Genomic DNA, 17969 nt, shown 5'->3' on the forward strand with positions numbered 1-17969 from the left:
ACAATAAAATGCAATGTATGAATTGGCCTTTATAGTTGTACAGCTCAGTCAAAAATACTGAAAAAACAACAAAGCCCCAACCCATAAAACCTATTTTTTTCTTGTAAAAGTAGAAACAAATTCATATTTAGAAATTCCATAATATCACTTCTGGCTAGTAACAAGCTGTTACATCAACTTGTTTGATGTCAAATTTCATTAGTTTGATTCACAATTAATATACTTAGCAACTTTTCCATTATCACTATGAATGTGACCCAAGCCTTCTCATCTTGATCAGATAAACAATAGAGAAATATTGACCTCATAGAAGAAATAACTAGATGAAAATATAAATTATTCCCAGATCACTGACAAGTTTGAGCATTGACTGAAATTGTGGGAAACGCCTATAGATGGGCCAAACCAAAATGATTTAGTTTCAGATCCCATTTTTATGTAAACTTATATTTAGGGTGGTATGATTAAATCCAACGCCAAGTAGGGGATGGGACCATGGCAGGAGAACCATGTCATGTCGTGTCCAGGGCCCTGGATTGCTTTATTGGCCCTGGGTGTTGGGAAGGAAAAATGGGAGGAAGCTCCTTTAAATACTCACTTGCATTCAGACATGGGAACAGTGAGAGGCCTACGTAACATCTAATGCCGGCAAGTATATTATAGTAATACAGGTAAACAAGTGGTGCCCTAGGACTAAATTTTGACTAAGGAAATAGACCATAAGCAAACTAACCTGCTTTCCAAAAATAAAAGGTAGGGAGAAATGTATTGCTCAGTGGTTTGAGCATTGGCGTGCTAAACCCACGGTTGTGAGTTCAGTCCTTGAGGGGGCCATTTAGGGATCTGGGGCAAAAATTGGGGATTGGTCCTGCTCTGAGCAGGGGGTTGAAGTAGATGACCTCCTTAGGTCCCTTCCAACCCTGATATTCTATGATTCTAGGCTGCTTTTGCTTCCCTAGTAAATGAGAGAGATATAAATAGAAGTCTTAATTAGACAAGGTCTGTACTGCCTGAAAATGTTTCAAGTAATTGCAGTAAACACAACAGCTCACATGAAATGTAACTAGTTGCATCAAGGTATTACTTTAGCAGCAGACTAAACCAATGACCTAAAACGTTTCTTATAAAGAGCCTATTAGTGAATTTTTACTCTTTGTCAGTATAACTAGGTCGTGCTGCATTACTTACAGAATAGTACAGGGCATCAAAAGCCAACATAGATTTTCATTTCAACTATTTAAATCAAGGTTATGAAGGAAGTGTGAATGAAGAGACTGATCAACATTCTATGTATTTTGGGGACCCATTCATTGAAGGGGGTAGTGTTTATATTTATTGGACCATTTAGGTGGTAGATTGCTTCTGAAAACAAAGATTTTATAGCTATTCTATTTAGCTAGCTCTGTGACCCAGCAGACTCATAGCTGTTCCATGTCTAAACAACGTTGAGGGACAGATATAGTGGGCTGTTTGAGATTGCAGAACATTCCCATGGCCTCAAAGCCCCAAAATAGTATTGTTCCCTGCCTAAGGCCACTTGAAACCTTAATCTGGCCTTGACCAAAATGTTTGGTACATGGAAGCAGGCCCAGATGTAATATTTAAAGCAGATAGTTTTTTCAACTGCCTATACTTTCTATACCCCATGAGCCAGTGTACTGGGTTTTTGCTACAGTAGCTGTATTTAAATTGCTCTTGCTAAAACTTAAGTATGATAGTTAACTCCTTTGATAGATGCAGATTATAAAATATATTATATGTATAATTAAAGTGTGTGGGGTAAACATTGCCTAGCACATTCAGCAGCTGGGTACTGTAAATTGGCAAGGCCAAAGGGAGGGAGTTGGCACATAGTTGGCTAGATGCATCTACTTGTTGGCAGGATGTATTCAACTTCTGGTCAGGGAGGCTAATAGGAGGCAAGGGGCTATGCAGAATACTAATGTTAGAAGGATGAGATGAGAACAGGGGTCTTGCTTATTATCACTTTTGCCTGCATTTCTCTCTTTCTCTCCATTTCCTTCAAGGTCTCTTCCTGATAATCCAGTAGCTGCAGATGGCAGTGCTGTGTTCAGGTGCTGAAAATCTGTGTATGCCGGGCTAGCTAAGGAGGAAAATTGATCAAAGTTATTGATGATTATTGATGAGCCAAATATCTTTCCCTCTGCAGCCAGCTCCACATGCAAAGTGCTTTTGATGCTGACCCCAGTTGTTCCCCCTTTGAATATATAGTAATTTGCATTACTGCATATGATAATTTTTATGCTTTGCTATGCGAGCCTATATGTAACATGGTCTCATTTCAGTGGTATTTGTAGGGACTGTGCCTTTGGATTTTCGGAGACCTATGCAAATAAAATCAGCCATAGGGTTGCAATACTGCATTTAATTTCCTTTACAAATAATTATCAGAATTTGTCATTAAAGGTTGAAATAGAAGCAAATATCAGAAGGAATTTAATGTGCTTTGACTCATTCTTCCCTTTGTTTATTTTTTAGCCTTTCCCCAGGCTCAGGGACCAGTCTGTCACGATCCTGAGATGCCATCAATGTCAATGAGAGGTGAGAATGCTCAGCACCTCACAGAATGAGGCCCCTTGTGACTAGATTCTATAAGTGTTTTACTACCCCTGTAAAAGAAAACAAAGCATGTCCACTGCCTGTCCCTGTGCACCATCCCTCAAACAACACAGTTCTCTATAGGTGGTGCTAGAGAAGGAGTGGAATATCTGAGCTTTGTTTTGAATAAATTTATGATTATCTAAATAACCACAATGTCATCTGGCCAATTAATATGCACACGAACCTAGCAAAAACCAAAACAATGCATCTATTTTACAAAATAAAGTAAGGATACAACTAAAGCTCGATTCTCTCATGGAGCCCAGAATATAAAAACTGTGCTTCACTTCTGTGCTTCATTCTGGGGACACTGTGTGTGTGTAGGTAGGTAGGTAGGTAGGTAAGTGTTGTGTTGGGGTTATTTTTTTGTTTACCTGATCATCATAAAAACTGAATACTTGAGCTTCTAGGAAAACAGAACTCCCTTTCTGTCATGTCATATGATAGAGGGAATTTAAGGGGACCAGCTGATCATGTTAGAGAGAGGAGAACTTTGGGGAGTGAGGTTGTAGCTGGCCACTTTAGTTGCTTAAAAAAGGTTTAATGTAAAATTATGATGCTAACATCTTCCTTCTAAAATAATCAAAGGAGACGGGCAGTGAGTCATCTCCAGACACTAAACAAATACTAGGGAGATTTTTACTCATTTGTTTGATGTAGGTTTAAAAGTATAAAAATGTAAGTATTGCAAATCATATTTGAAGGAAGCTAGGCTATTAGAGGTACAATTGATGAGAAGGATGAGAATTGATGAGAATCTGGAGAAGCAGTTGCAGTTGAGAGAATTGGATACTTGTGCCCATTAGGATGGGGTTAGCAAAAACAATGAGGTGTCCTTGTGGCACCTTAGAGACTAACAAATTTATTTGGGTATAAGCTTTCAGGGGCTATAACCCACTTAATCAGATGCATGGAGTGAAAAATTCAGTAGGCAGGTATAAATATAGAGCACATGAAAAAATGGGAGTTGCCTTACCAAGTGGGGGTCAGTGCTAACAAAACAATTCAATTAGGGTGGATGTGGCCCATTCCCAACAGTTGACAAGAAGTGGTGAATAATTAGGATGGGGTTGTGTCTAAAGGATTTACAGATATTGAGGAGAGGAGCTTGTGTTTCATAGTCCTCCTTCAGCCTTTATTTTCACTAGTAGCATAATGTATCCACTCGTTATATTGCAGACTTCAACAACATTATTCTAAGTGAGGTGCTCTTAATGTAATATTGCAGGGCATCATGGGATAGTTGGGCTAAGAACTTGTCTTTTCCTGTATAAAGTATTCCTGTATTTCAGTATGTTGTTACCACCTGCTGCTGAGCTAAGGGATAGAGAAGCCCTTTCAAAAGTGGGACCAGGACTGATAGGGGAAGGGAGCTGGATGGAAAGAATTGATCCAGGCCAAGTTCTGAAACAACAGCTGCATCTCAAATGGTTGCTAACAGAGCTAAATGGATACCAAAAACATTTCCCACAAATATCCACTTGAATTAATAGTTGAATTTGCTTAACCTGGGCTCATGCCCCTTCTGTGTTTGCATTGCATGAATATTTCAGTGAATGAGTTTACTGACAGGAAAGTTGACAACATTGAATTTTAAGCAAATATTCACAGAAGCCAAGTAATTGTATTGGAAACCGGATGCTCCAATCAGGGAACAGAAAAAATATTGTGTAACCTACAATCCAATCAAAACTAACCAAGCCATAAATTGGTAATATTAAATCCTTGCAGTAAACTGCTAGAAAACAAACCACAGACCAATAATTTGTAGAATAAATTATTAAATAACAAAAGAGACTAAAATAATAGAAATAAAATATCCACTCAAAATTGTTCATTCAGCTCCACTTGTTAATATATCTCATCATAGAACCGTATCTCAGAAATCAGCTCTAAATTTGAACATTAGATGTAGATCTGGGTTCCATATTAATCCTGTATGTGGCTCTGACAGCACAACTGGATCCACAAGAACAGAAGGGACCTCATGGGTAATTAAGTCCAATACATTGCACCTAATGCAGGTTATCCTCTCAGCTATTCTTCTGAGTATTATCTTACATAGCCGTTACAATGTCTTGTACAGTCACAGTCTTGTTGTGCAACTAATATGTTACCGTAGTGTGTCTCAGGGATCGTAATTTATAAGGTAGAGCTGATTTAAAAAAACAGGATGAAATTTTACAAACTATTGTTCCTTCTTTTTGTCAATATTTGAAATTTCTGTGAAGAATTGTGGCAAAATACCAAATTTAAAAAAAATGTCAACCAACTCTGTTATAAGATATGAAATCATAAGAAGAGTGACTATAGTTACCTGAGAAATGCAATGATCTCCTAGACCAGCGTTTCTTAAACTGGGGTCCGTGGACCCCTGCAGGTCTGTGAGGGTACTCCAGGGGTCCGTGGGCCCTGCTGATGAACTCCTCCCTACCTCAACTCCTCCACCTCCCTCCCAGCGCCTCCTGCACACTGGGGAACTGCTGTTCATTGGAGTGCAGGAAGTGCTGGGAGGGAGGTGGAGAAGTAGGGCAGTGGTGGCAAGAGATGGTATGGGGCCTTGGAAGAAGGGGTGGAGTGGGGGGGGGGCTAAGTCTGGGCCTGAACGGGAGGCTTGGGCGCCCATGAAAAAATTTAAATCAAAATGGGGGTCCTTGGGTTGCTAAAGTTTGAGAACCACTGTCTGAGACAATGTTTGATGGCCTAAACTGGCCAACCCCAATATAATTTCAAGCCCCTGGTCCAAAGCATGGGGACACCAGAGTTTCTCAATGAAAAAGTTATAAGAATTTTTTTAAAATGGGCAAAACAGCTGAAACTTAAAAATTAGCTTGATGCAGACACCTAGGATGGAAAATTTAAGCCCATACAGTTAAAGTTTGGCAAAGTTATAAGCAACTAAAACCAGGATTCTATCAAAGAACCTTAACTAAAGGCAGCTATCAGCTCTGCCTATAATACTGACTACATCAAAATGGATTTGAGGACTGTAATTACTTCATTATATGTTTGTAAAGCACTTTGAGTTCCTGGGATAAAAGATGGTAGAAAAGTGTCATAAGAACGGCCATACTGAGTCAGACCAAAGGTCCATCTAGGCCAGTATCCTGTCTTCCGACAGTGGCCAATGCCAGGTGCCCCAGAGGGAATGAACAGAACAGGTAATCATCAAGTGATCCATCCCCTGTCGCTCATTCCCAGCTTCTGGCAAACAGAAGCTAGGGAACACCAGCCCTGTCCATCCTGGCTAATAGCCATTGATGGACCTATTCTCTGTGAACTTATCTAGTTCTTTTTTTAACCATTATAGTATTGGTCTTCACAATATCCTCCAGCAAGGAGTTCCACAGGTTGACTGTGCATTGTGTGAAAAAATACTTCCTTTTGTTTGCTTTAAATCTTCTGCCTATTAATTTTGTTTGGTGACCCCCTAGTTCTTGTGTTATAAAAAGGATAATAATAACCCTTCCTTATTTACTTTCTCTACACCAGTCATGATTTTATAGACTGCAATCATATCCCCCCTTAGTCGTCTCTTTTCCAAGCTGAAAGGTCCCAGTCTTATTAATCTCTCCTCATATGGCAGCTGTTCCATACCCCTAATCATTTTTGTTGCCCTTTTCTGAACCTTTTCCAATTCCAGTATATTTTTTTTAGATGGGGCAACCACATTTGCATGCAGTATTCAAGATGTGGGTGTACCATGGATTTATATAGAGGAAATAAGATATTTTCCATCTTATTATCTATCCCTTTCTTAATGATTCCCAACATTCTGTTTGATTTTTTTTAACTGCCACTGCACATTGAATGGATGTTTTCAGAGAACTATCCACAATGACTCCAAGATCTCTTTCTTGAGTGGTAACAGCTAATTTAGACCCCATCATTTTATATGTATAGTTAGGATTATGTTTTCCAATGTGCATTACTTTGCATTTATCAACATTGAATTTCATCTGCCATTTTCTTGCCCAGTCACCCAGTTTTGAGAGATCCTTTTGTAGCTCTTCGCAATCTGCCTGGGACTTAACTATCTTGAGTAGTTTTGTATCATCGGCAAATTTTGCCATCTCACTGTTTACCCCTTTCCCCCGATCATTTATGAATATGTTGAATAGGACTGGGCACAGTACAGACCCCTGAGGGACACCATTATTTACCTCTCTCCATTCCTTTAAAGTTCTTGCAATACTTTGTTTATATTCAGTTCAGACTGGTGTCCCATTATGAAACATACAATACTTAATTTACATGTAAATAGCCAGCTAGATAAACATCTCTCTGACAGCAAATTTGTTTTCATCCTTGCTAGTGACCAGTAGCTAGACACAGACTTAAAGAACATAACTTTCAGCACAAATATACACAACTCCTTACAACACATCTGGACATGCATTTTACAATGATATTGATGACTAGTGTCACAGCGGCTTTTATTTGAGACCTCCCATAAAACTCTTTCTGTAGCAGAAGACCAACTTTGATGTAGTGACTAGACGGAGCCTATTTCTCAGTTTAGAATGGATGTATCCAAAGTTTGAAAAAATTCATTCTATGCTTGCTCAACTTGCTGGACACTGATGCAATTGCACCACCGAGTTGTATGAAATCAGATGGAATATCAGCATTCTTCAGATTTTTCCATCATGTTGCAGAGGAAACTCTTTCCTTAATAGTGGAATAAAACACTGATTTTGTATATGGCACTTCTTCTTTAGATGCAAGTAAATATGGCAGAAAGTTGCGATTTTTGCTGAGCAACCACTACCTTGCAAATCCTTCTTGTTCAGCTGACAAGCTTCTTTTCTGCCTATTTTGGATAAAAGAGATTGGCCAACATGTGTACAGGAGTAATTGCCTCATGAAATCTCTTTTGTACTTTTGCTTTGAGTCGTGTAAAGTCTTTATTGATCAGTTGATCCAACCATACTTTGCATGCAACAGCAATTGTTGACATGTCTCTTTGGAGAGCATCAAGCGTCAAGCAACTGATTTCAATTGACCAAGTTATTTGCTTCCCTGTAAATCCCTTGATTATTAATTATACTGACCACTCTATCTTCAAGTTCTGCCTCATGATCACTCACAATCCTGAGATAATGTGGCCAATTTTTAAACATACGTTTCCAGGCATGATGTTTGACTGTTCTAACACGATGTGTCACCAGGGATTTGGGGTTTTACAGAACTTGGCATTCTTCTTACCAGACTCCAGGCTGATGGTAATTACAAAAATACTTTTGTAAATCTACAACATATTTCATCAAAGCACTTGGTGTAAGGTCTTGTCCAAGCAGATTTAGCCAATGTGATGCACATCCATATGTAATCAAAGTGTCGTCATCTTGTTCCAAATCACTTCTCATACTTTGCATCTATTTCTGATTGTCTATCAGGTAGCTCTTAACACAACCACACTGTTCATTTTCTAATGCCTTGGCTTCTCTTTCCACTGTAGCACAGGTCTTTCCAGTCTTCTTATTGCTTCCAGTATCAACTGCTGATTCATAAACCAGTTAGCTATTACTGGATCATTGTGCCTGTTCCTCCAGCCATTTGTCTTAATGTAACTGCTTTTCAACGTAGTTTGTTGTGTTCTTCCACCTTTAAGCCATCAACAAATGTGTCTAACAGTTCACCTGCTACCTGCTTTCATCTGGGTGCTTTGTAGCCTAGTCTTAGGAAACTGATCATTGCTTGAAAAACTGGATGCTCAGTAACAGAAAAGGAAATATTAGTCATAAAAAAATCTACAATTTTCAAGTTTACATTTTGTGTCATATATCTTTAAATATTTTGGGAGCTTTGTAATGGTGAAACTGTTATAAAACAGCTTATTGGACAATTTGTTTTTAAAAATTAAAAATCTTGTCTTTTAAAATGGGTCCTCTGCATCGTTGTGATGGCCATTGTGCAAGCATGTTGCTCTGATGTTCCAGCTTAGCGATGCAGAACAATTTCACTTCTGTTTTAATTGAATCAGAGTCTATCAGTCTCTTTCTAGTAGCTTTGCGGTTGGCATATTTAAATAAAGTTTATGTTCCAAATAGGGAGTTTCGGGGGGACTTCAGTGAGTTTGAGAAACTGAAGACAATAAGCCCATACCAGAGATCAACTTATAACAAAGAGCCTTATAAAAGGAGGGAGCAGAATACCTGGGCCACCATTTGGTATCACCACTATCTTTTTCTTTTTTCTAATTTCACATTCCTCCTTTCTCTCATGTAGTTAAATAAGCAGTAGCATAGGCTAGATAGTTAAAGAAGGGGACTGTTTAGCTTCCCAACTGAGTGCTTTACCTTTGAACCAAAGAAGGCAGTACACCATCTCACTCTACTAAAGATGCAGGATGAGATTTTTTTCAAAGCTGCCTAAGGGATTTGCTACCCAATTCCTATAATTTTAATGAGAATTGGACATCCACATCCCCTAATATGGCTTTGAAAATCTCAGTTACACCCTCTTCCTAAGTACACTTTCTTTCCAGCATCTGAGGTGAAGAAATAGTCGGGAAAAATTGTCCTTGAATATTCAACTTGAATTTGGAAATGAATTTTAATTTGACCATATTTACAACACAATGGTAATTTCCCACAAACATTTGAATGCTCAAGCTTTATTAGTGTGAGTACTCACAAAACTAATTTTAGCTTGCATATTTGAATATTCACCAAAAGCAAATTTTACATTGCATATTCTATTGTCAAAATCAGAATGTGTGCTGAGGTGTTTACTGTGTAAGTTATTCAAAGAGGGAATAGAAGCAGCACCGTGTGACTTGCATAACTAACCGATACAGTGTAAATTACATACATTTTGAAATTCAGGCTGTCGGTTAGTTATATCAGTCAAGTGGTGGTGTTTGTTTTCCATGATAGGATGACTTACATAACTAACCAACACATCATGAACTGAAAATATTACAGCTGAATATATATACTTTGAAATTTGAGATGTGTTGCTTGGTGACATAAATCATCCAGGCAGGAAAGATAAATTATGTATTATCTACATATTTATTAGTGGGTTTGCAGTAGTACCCACCATATGTGAGGTGTTTTCCAAATGCATGGGAAGACACAGTCCCTGCTCTGAAAAATGTACAATCTAAGACAACAAAATGGGGGGCAGGAGGGATACAGCATACAAACAATGTGATCAGAGTGATGATCGGCACACATCCTGTAGTTATTTTAAAAAAAACTCAAACACATTTAATTTCTTCCCCCACAATTCAACCTCCTCATCCTCCCTCCACACCACTTATAAACATGGTTTATGTAACTAACCTATACTGCATGTATTTAAAATTGCAAATATCTACAGCAAACTTGTGACTGGTCTGCAGCACAAGAACTATCCAATGAAGAAATTCCTGAGAATAATTCTGAATGGCAAATACACTTAAGAATTGTGAGGTTTGTTCAGACTAATTATAAAGAAATGTTCTGATTTGTTTTTTAAAGTAAATTTCTTCAAATAAATGATTCCTTCTGAATCTTTCCTTTATCTTGATAGGAAGGGGCTTGAATTTTCTGTTTGTCCTTCACTCATCTCTGCCACATAGCATCAGCCCTGCCAGTATGGTCGGCTGTGTACCGGCTCTTACTGGCACGCTGTAGGGACCAGACCGGCTTACAGAGCTTCGCGAACCAGCTGAGCGGCGGCGAACCAGCTGAGCAGCAGGGGACAGCAGAGCAGCTCACAGCAGGAGTTTGCCTGGGACTGGTAAGTATCCGAGTGTGTGTGTGTTTGCTTGCTGAGGAAGTATCGGAGCGTGTTTGCTGGGGGGGCAGTGTGAGAGCCTGAGTGAGTGTCTGATTGGCTGCTAGCCTGCAGGGGGCGGGCAGTAGGGTGTCTGTTTGTTTGCGTCAGGGAAGCCTGGCTGTTTAAAAATAGCCAGAGCTTCGCGAACCAGCTGAGCAGCGGGGACAGCAGAGCAGCTCACAGCAGGAGTTTGCCTGGGAGTTCGCCTGGAGTGAGCCCAGTGAGGCTTACATCTTGCAAACTGCTCTGAGGAAGCTCATAGTAGGAAGATGATATGGAAGGGGGGGAGGGGGGTTCAGCTGTTGTGACCTGCACTGGATGTGCCATGTTTGTCTTTCTTCCACAGGACAGAAGCGACTTTGTCTGTACAAAGTGCAAGCTGGTCTCCATATTGGAAGAGAAGATTGAAGGTCTGGAGCAACAGATAACAACCCTGCGTTGCATACGAGAAACTGAGGATTTTCTGGACAAAACTCAGGATAGGCTTCTAGGGGCACAAAGCTCTACAGATATAGAGCAGGTTGCACAGAGGAGCCAAGAGGCCAGTGAAGAAGCTTGGCAACATGTGACCTCCAGAAGAGGTAAGCGGAATGTCCGGGTTCCAGTAACACAGACACAGGTAACTAACCGCTTTCATGTTCTCTCCACAGGTACCGTTGCGGAGAGTGGACCAGATGATATGTCTGGGGCGAGAAAGCAGAAGGAGACTCCGCTGGTTGGAAGGCATGAGATGCTATGTCCTGAGGTTGGGAGTTCCACGACCACCACTCCCAAGAGGAGAAGGCGGGTGGTGGTGGTCGGGGACTCTCTCCTCCGGGGGACTGAGTCATCTATCTGCCGCCCTGACCGGGAAAACCGAGAAGTCTGCTGCTTGCCAGGGGCTAAGATTCGCGATGTGACGGAGAGACTCCCGAGACTCATCAAGCCCTCGGATCGCTACCCCTTCCTGCTTCTCCACGTGGGCACCAATGATACTGCCAAGAATGACCTTGAGCGGATCACTGCGGACTATGTGGCTCTAGGAAGAAGGATAAAGGAGTTGGAGGCGCAAGTGGTGTTCTCGTCCATCCTCCCCGTGGAAGGAAAAGGCCTAGGTAGGGACCGTCGAATCGTGGAAGTCAACGAATGGCTACGCAGGTGGTGTCGGAGAGAAGGCTTTGGATTCTTTGACCATGGGATGGTGTTCCATGAAGGAGGAGTGCTGGGCAGAGATGGGCTCCATCTTACGAAGAGAGGGAAGAGCATCTTTGCCAGCAGGCTGGCTAACCTAGTGAGGAGGGCTTTAAACTAGGTTCACCGGGGGAAGGAGACCAAAGCCCTGAGGTAAGTGGGAAAGCGGGATACCGGGAGGAAGCACAGGCAGGAATGTCTGTGAGGGGAGGGCTCCTGCCTCATACTGGGAATGAGGGGCGATCAACAGGTTATCTCAAGTGCTTATATACAAATGCACAAAGCCTTGGAAACAAGCAGGGAGAACTGGAGGTCCTGGTGATGTCAAGGAACTATGACGTGATCGGAATAACAGAGACTTGGTGGGATAACTCACATGACTGGAGTACTGTCATGGATGGTTATAAACTGTTCAGGAAGGACAGGCAGGGCAGAAAAGGTGGGGGAGTAGCACTGTATGTAAGGGAGCAGTATGACTGCTCAGAGCTCCGGTACGAAACTGCAGAAAAACCTGAGTGTCTCTGGATTAAGTTTAGAAGTGTGTGCAACAAGAGTGATGTAGTGGTGGGAGTCTGCTATAGACCACCGGACCAGGGGGATGAGGTAGATGAGGCTTTCTTCCGGCAGCTCATGGAAGCTACTAGATCGCATGCCCTGATTCTCATGGGTGACTTTAATTTTCCTGATATCTGCTGGGAGAGCAATACAGCGGTGCATAGACAATCCAGGAAGTTTCCTGGCGCAAGTGCTAGAGGAGCCAACTAGGGGGGTGTTTTTCTTGACCTGCTGCTCACAAACCGGGTAGAATTAGTGGGGGAAGCAAAAGTGGATGGGAATCTGGGAGGCAGTGACCATGAGTTGGTTGAGTTCAGGATCCTGACGCAGGGAAGAAAGGTAAGCAGCAGGATACGGACCCTGGACTTCAGGAAAGCAGACTTCGACTCCCTCAGGGAACAGATGGCCAGGATCCCCTGGGGGACTAACTTGAAGGGGAAAGGAGTCCAGGAGAGCTGGTTGTATTTCAAGGAATCCCTGTTGAGGTTACAGGGACAAACCATCCCGATGAGTCGAAAGAATAGTAAATATGGCAGGCGACCAGCTTGGCTTAATGGTGAAATCCTAGCGGATCTTAAACATAAAAAAGAGGCTTACAAGAAGTGGAAGGTTGGACATATGACCAGGGAAGAGTATAAAAATATTGCTCGGGCATGTAGGAATGATATCAGGAGGGCCAAATCGCACCTAGAGCTGCAGCTAGCCAGAGATGTCAAGAGTAACAAGAAGGGTTTCTTCAGGTATGTTGGCAACAAGAAGAAAGCCAAGGAAAGTGTGGGCCCCTTACTGAATGAGGGAGGCAACCTAGTGACAGAGGATGTGGAAAAAGCTAATGTACTCAATGCTTTTTTTGCCTCTGTTTTCACTAACAAGGTCAGCTCCCAGACTGCTGCGCTGGGCATTGCAAAATGGGGAAGAGATGGCCAGCCCTCTGTGGAGATAGAGGTGGTTAGGGACTATTTAGAAAAGCTGGACGTGCACAAGTCCATGGGGCCGGACGAGTTGCATCCAAGAGTGCTGAAGGAATTGGCGGCTGTGATTGCAGAGCCATTGGCCATTATCTTTGAAAACTCGTGGCGAACGGGGGAAGTCCCGGATGACTGGAAAAAGGCTAATGTAGTGCCAATCTTTAAAAAAGGGAAGAAGGAGGATCCTGGGAACTACAGGCCAGTCAGCCTCACCTCAGTCCCTGGAAAAATCATGGAGCAGGTCCTCAAAGAATCAATCCTGAAGCACTTGCATGAGAGGAAAGTGATCAGGAACAGCCAGCATGGATTCACCAAGGGAAGGTCATGCCTGACTAATCTAATCGCCTTTTATGATGAGATTACTGGTTCTGTGGATGAAGGGAAAGCAGTGGATGTATTGTTTCTTGACTTTAGCAAAGCTTTTGACACGGTCTCCCACAGTATTCTTGTCAGCAAGTTAAGGAAGTATGGGCTGGAAGAATGCACTATAAGGTGGGTAGAAAGCTGGCTAGATTGTCGGGCTCAACGGGTAGTTATCAATGGCTCCATGTCTAGTTGGCAGCCGGTATCAAGTGGAGTGCCCCAAGGGTCAGTCCTGGGGCCGGTTTTGTTCAATATTCTCATAAATGATCTGGAGGATGGTGTGGATTGCACTCTCAGCAAATTTGCGGATGATACTAAATTGGGAGGAGTGGTAGATACGCTGGAGGGGAGGGATAGGATACAGAAGGACCTAGACAAATTGGAGGATTGGGCCAAAAGAAATCTGATGAGGTTCAATAAGGATAAGTGCAGGGTCCTGCACTTAGGACGGAAGAACCCAATGCACAGCTACAGACTAGGGACCGAATGGCTAGGCAGCAGTTCTGTGGAAAAGGACCTAGGGGTGACAGTGGACGAGAAGCTGGATATGAGTCAGCAGTGTGCCCTTGTTGCCAAGAAGGCCAATGGCATTTTGGGATGTATAAGTAGGGGCATAGCGAGCAGATCGAGGGACGTGATCGTTCCCCTCTATTCGACATTGGTGAGGCCTCATCTGGAGTACTGTGTCCAGTTTTGGGCCCCACACTTCAAGAAGGATGTGGATAAATTGGAGAGAGTCCAGCGAAGGGCAACAAAAATGATTAGGGGTCTGGAACACATGACTTATGAGGAGAGGCTGAGGGAGCTGGGATTGTTTAGCCTGCAGAAGAGAAGAATGAGGGGAGATTTGATAGCTGCTTTCAACTACCTGAAAGGGGGTTCCAAAGAGGATGGCTCTAGACTGTTCTCAATGGTAGCAGATGACAGAACGAGGAGTAATGGTCTCAAGCTGCAGTGGGGGAGGTTTAGATTGGATATTAGAAAAAACTTTTTCACTAAGAGGGTGGTGAAACACTGGAATGCGTTACCTAGGGAGGTGGTAGAATCTCCTTCCTTAGAGGTTTTTAAGGTCAGGCTTGACAAAGCCCTGGCTGGGATGATTTAACTGGGAATTGGTCCTGCTTCGAGCAGGGGGTTGGACTAGATGACCTTCTGGGGTCCCTTCCAACCCTTATATTCTATGATTCTATGACTTTCACCTCTGGCCCAAGTTCTCTTGTCTGTGAAACCCTCAACCATCTTTTTTTTTCTGATGACAACAAGCCCCATGGAAATCTTGCAAAGTCCATCCAAAAATGTAAGAAGCATTGGAGTTGACATAAACATCATGTGTGCACAGACAGCTGAAATCCCATTGCACAATGCTAGGAATTCAGTGAAGCTGAACAATAAAGCTAGAGCAGCCTGGCTCTGCTTGCTTCAGAATGCTTTTGATTAAGTTGTCCATGTTTTCACAGCTTGCATTGTCCTTGAAGATGTAGTGATTTGACTTGATGTTGATATTTCAGTCGTGGCTCAGAAACTATCAGTATACATGATGGGCTGGATTCTCCAGTCTGCCAGGTTCAGTTTCTACTGTGTGTGAAAGTGGTGCAAAGTGAACCTAAAGTGCCTGGAGATTCCCACTGGAGAATTTCCCCTGTCTAAGGGGAATTTCCACCAGTATAAAGCTGGCAGAGGTGGCTGCATCTCCTGCACTGAAATCTGTTCTACAGCATAAAGGGAGAGAACATACATAGTGGTGTGAAGCTCTGACATGCCTGATTCTCCACTGGTGAAGGTCCCCGAGAGACCTTATGTCAGTGATGTAAGAACCTGCCCCCTGTGATGATGTTGGCTAAGACACAGGAGATGAAGATCACCATTGGGGTGCATGAGAAGAGCCAAGACATTCAAAGCTGTTGTTAAGTTAGGTCGCTGTAAAATTAAATATTGTTTTAAAAAACAGAACTTGAACAATTCTGAAAGACTCCCTGCCTCTCTTGTCATTCCAACTGGGAGCTGTTTTCTGTCTCTTAATGTTGCCAGTAAGAAGTGACGTTTGATGAGGTATCAGCAGCACCTTTCTGAGAGCCACCAGCTCTGTTTTGCTTATTAATAAGCATTTAATATTTATATCAGGGTAAAATCTAGAGGTTCTGATCCTGTTGTGCTCGGTACTGTACAAACTGGAAGGAAGTCATTGTCTCTGCCCCAAAGATCTTACAATGAACGGCTGAATTCCAGCGCCGGCTCCAGCCCTCTTGTGTCAAAAGCCTACCATAAGGGTATGTTTACACTACAAGTACGAGCCTGCAGTGGCATGGCAGCAGTGCTGCAGCTATGCTGCTGTAATGCTGCAGTGTAAATACTTGTTATAGTGATAGAAGGGTTTTTTTCTGTTGCTGTAGTAGATTCACCCCCTTGAGAGGCAGTAGCCAAGTCACTGGAAGAATTCTTCTGTTGATGTAGCTGTGTCTACAGTGGAGATTAGGTTGACCTAACTATGTAGCATAGGAGTTTTGCCATGTGATTACTCTTTATTTCCTGGTCTCATGACATAGTTCTGGATAAGAAAGATTAATGCCGCTGACACATGACAGGATTCAGTCTCCACTGACCCTTTTTATTGAAAAACAAATACAAATAAAAGATTACTTATGTAAGCAGCACCTTATACTATTAAAACTGAAATAATTTTTTACAGCTTAATTTATTTGTGTTTTGTTTACTGTTCCTTTGTTGAGCTTGAACAATGAAAGTGGACTGGTCACTTTTACTTGGGTAATATTTCTAGTCAACTTCACTTTCTGGTTTTCAGGTGCTAGCATAACGCTGCAATGTTTGGGCTGGAAACACTGCAGGAAAATGTATTTAAAATCTGTTTGCAGAAAACCTTTCCACTGATCTTAGATTTTGAAAAAAGTTATTTTTACAGACCCTACATTTTGGTCTGAATTTGACCTGGTAGTTTCCCTTTAAGTCAGGGGTGGGCAAACTTTTTGGCCTGAGGGCCACATCGGGTTTCCAAAATTGTATGGAGGGCCGGTTAGGGGAGGCTATCTCCCCCCAGACAGCCAGGCGTGGCCCGGCACCCGCCTCCTATCTGATCCCCCCTCCCCTTCTCGCCTCCTGACGGCCCCCCCTCGGGACTCCTGCCCCATCCAACCCCCCTGTTCCCTGCCCTTTGACTACCCCACCCCCGACCACCACCCCGAACTCCCCTGCCCTCTATCCAACTCTCCCTGCCCCCTTACTGCACTGCCTGGAGCACCGGTGGCCGAGCTACAGCCGCGCCGCCCAGAGCACCGGGGTCAGGCTGCGCTGCCCGGCCACCCAGAGTGTTGCACTGGCTGCGCGGTGCACTGAGGTTGCAGGGGAGGGGGAACAGCAGGGGAGAGCCAGGGACTAGCCTCCCGGGCCAGGAGCTCAGGGGCAGGGCAGGACAGTCCCGAATGTGGCCCTCAAGCTCTGCTTTAAGTGCTCTCTCTGTATTCTTTTGGGAGGGATAGGAGAAGAAAGATAGAACAAAACAGAATAGAAATAAAGTTTTTTGGCTCTGAAATGGTGTAAGATACTGAAATATTCAGTCCTTGATGTGACACTGGTGGTAGGCAGAGTAAAGTCCTGGGATAATTTTCTAGTTCAATTTAACTAGTAGTTTTAATTATTTTTCTGATAAAATTCTGACAAAAGTATATATTTCATAAGTGCTAAAAATATACCTAAGAAGCCTTTATAAGGCAAATACTGTGTAACATGTTTGAGCTTTATTTAAAGTACACTGACAACTAGTGTAAATACAAAACTAATATAAATAGAAATATTTTTAAACACATGGGTTTTCAAAAAGTAAATAATCCTGTGAAATTTTGGAAGCACAAATTCAAGCTCTTTGTGTTAATACATGAGGTGAGGGGAACAACGAAACAATACAATTCAGTCTTATTTTGCATAGCGTTCATAGAGACTGAATCCCAAAATAGTTTACAGAGTTAAATAATCGTTGTAATGTTTAAAGGGGGAGATATCAAAAGAGGAGCAAAGGGGCTTCAAATGAGATTTTGAGAGCTGAGGACGCAGATAGTGAAAAGGTCTAGATGCAGGAGCTACAGAGCAGAAAACTCTAGTGCTAACTAGGGATTATGTCAAGGGAGGCCATTGGTAAAGGAGTGGAGGAAGTGAGAAAAGGACTAGAGGGAAACAAGGTCCACTACAACTGGAATTAGTCCACAGAAGGTTCTCAATACCCAATGCTAAAGTTTCCACTGATTTACACCCCATGAAATCTCATCAACTTCAGTGATGTGCAGAATTTAGCCCCAAGAGGTAGTGTTGGAACAAGATACTAAAATGAATGCATATCCAGTGAAGTATCTGAAGATGAGGGAGGATGTATCTACTGCCTGCGAAGTAGGGTTCAACATTCTGCACATGCTAGAATCTGGGACTTGGGGAGGCCAAATAGAAGGAGGAATTGAAACAGTTAAGACAAGAAGAGATGAAGGGGTGGATTAGGTTTTCAATATAACTGGAACTGAA

This window comes from Caretta caretta, chromosome 6 (assembly GCF_965140235.1).
Source record: "Caretta caretta isolate rCarCar2 chromosome 6, rCarCar1.hap1, whole genome shotgun sequence".
Lineage (NCBI taxonomy): Eukaryota > Metazoa > Chordata > Testudines > Cheloniidae > Caretta > Caretta caretta.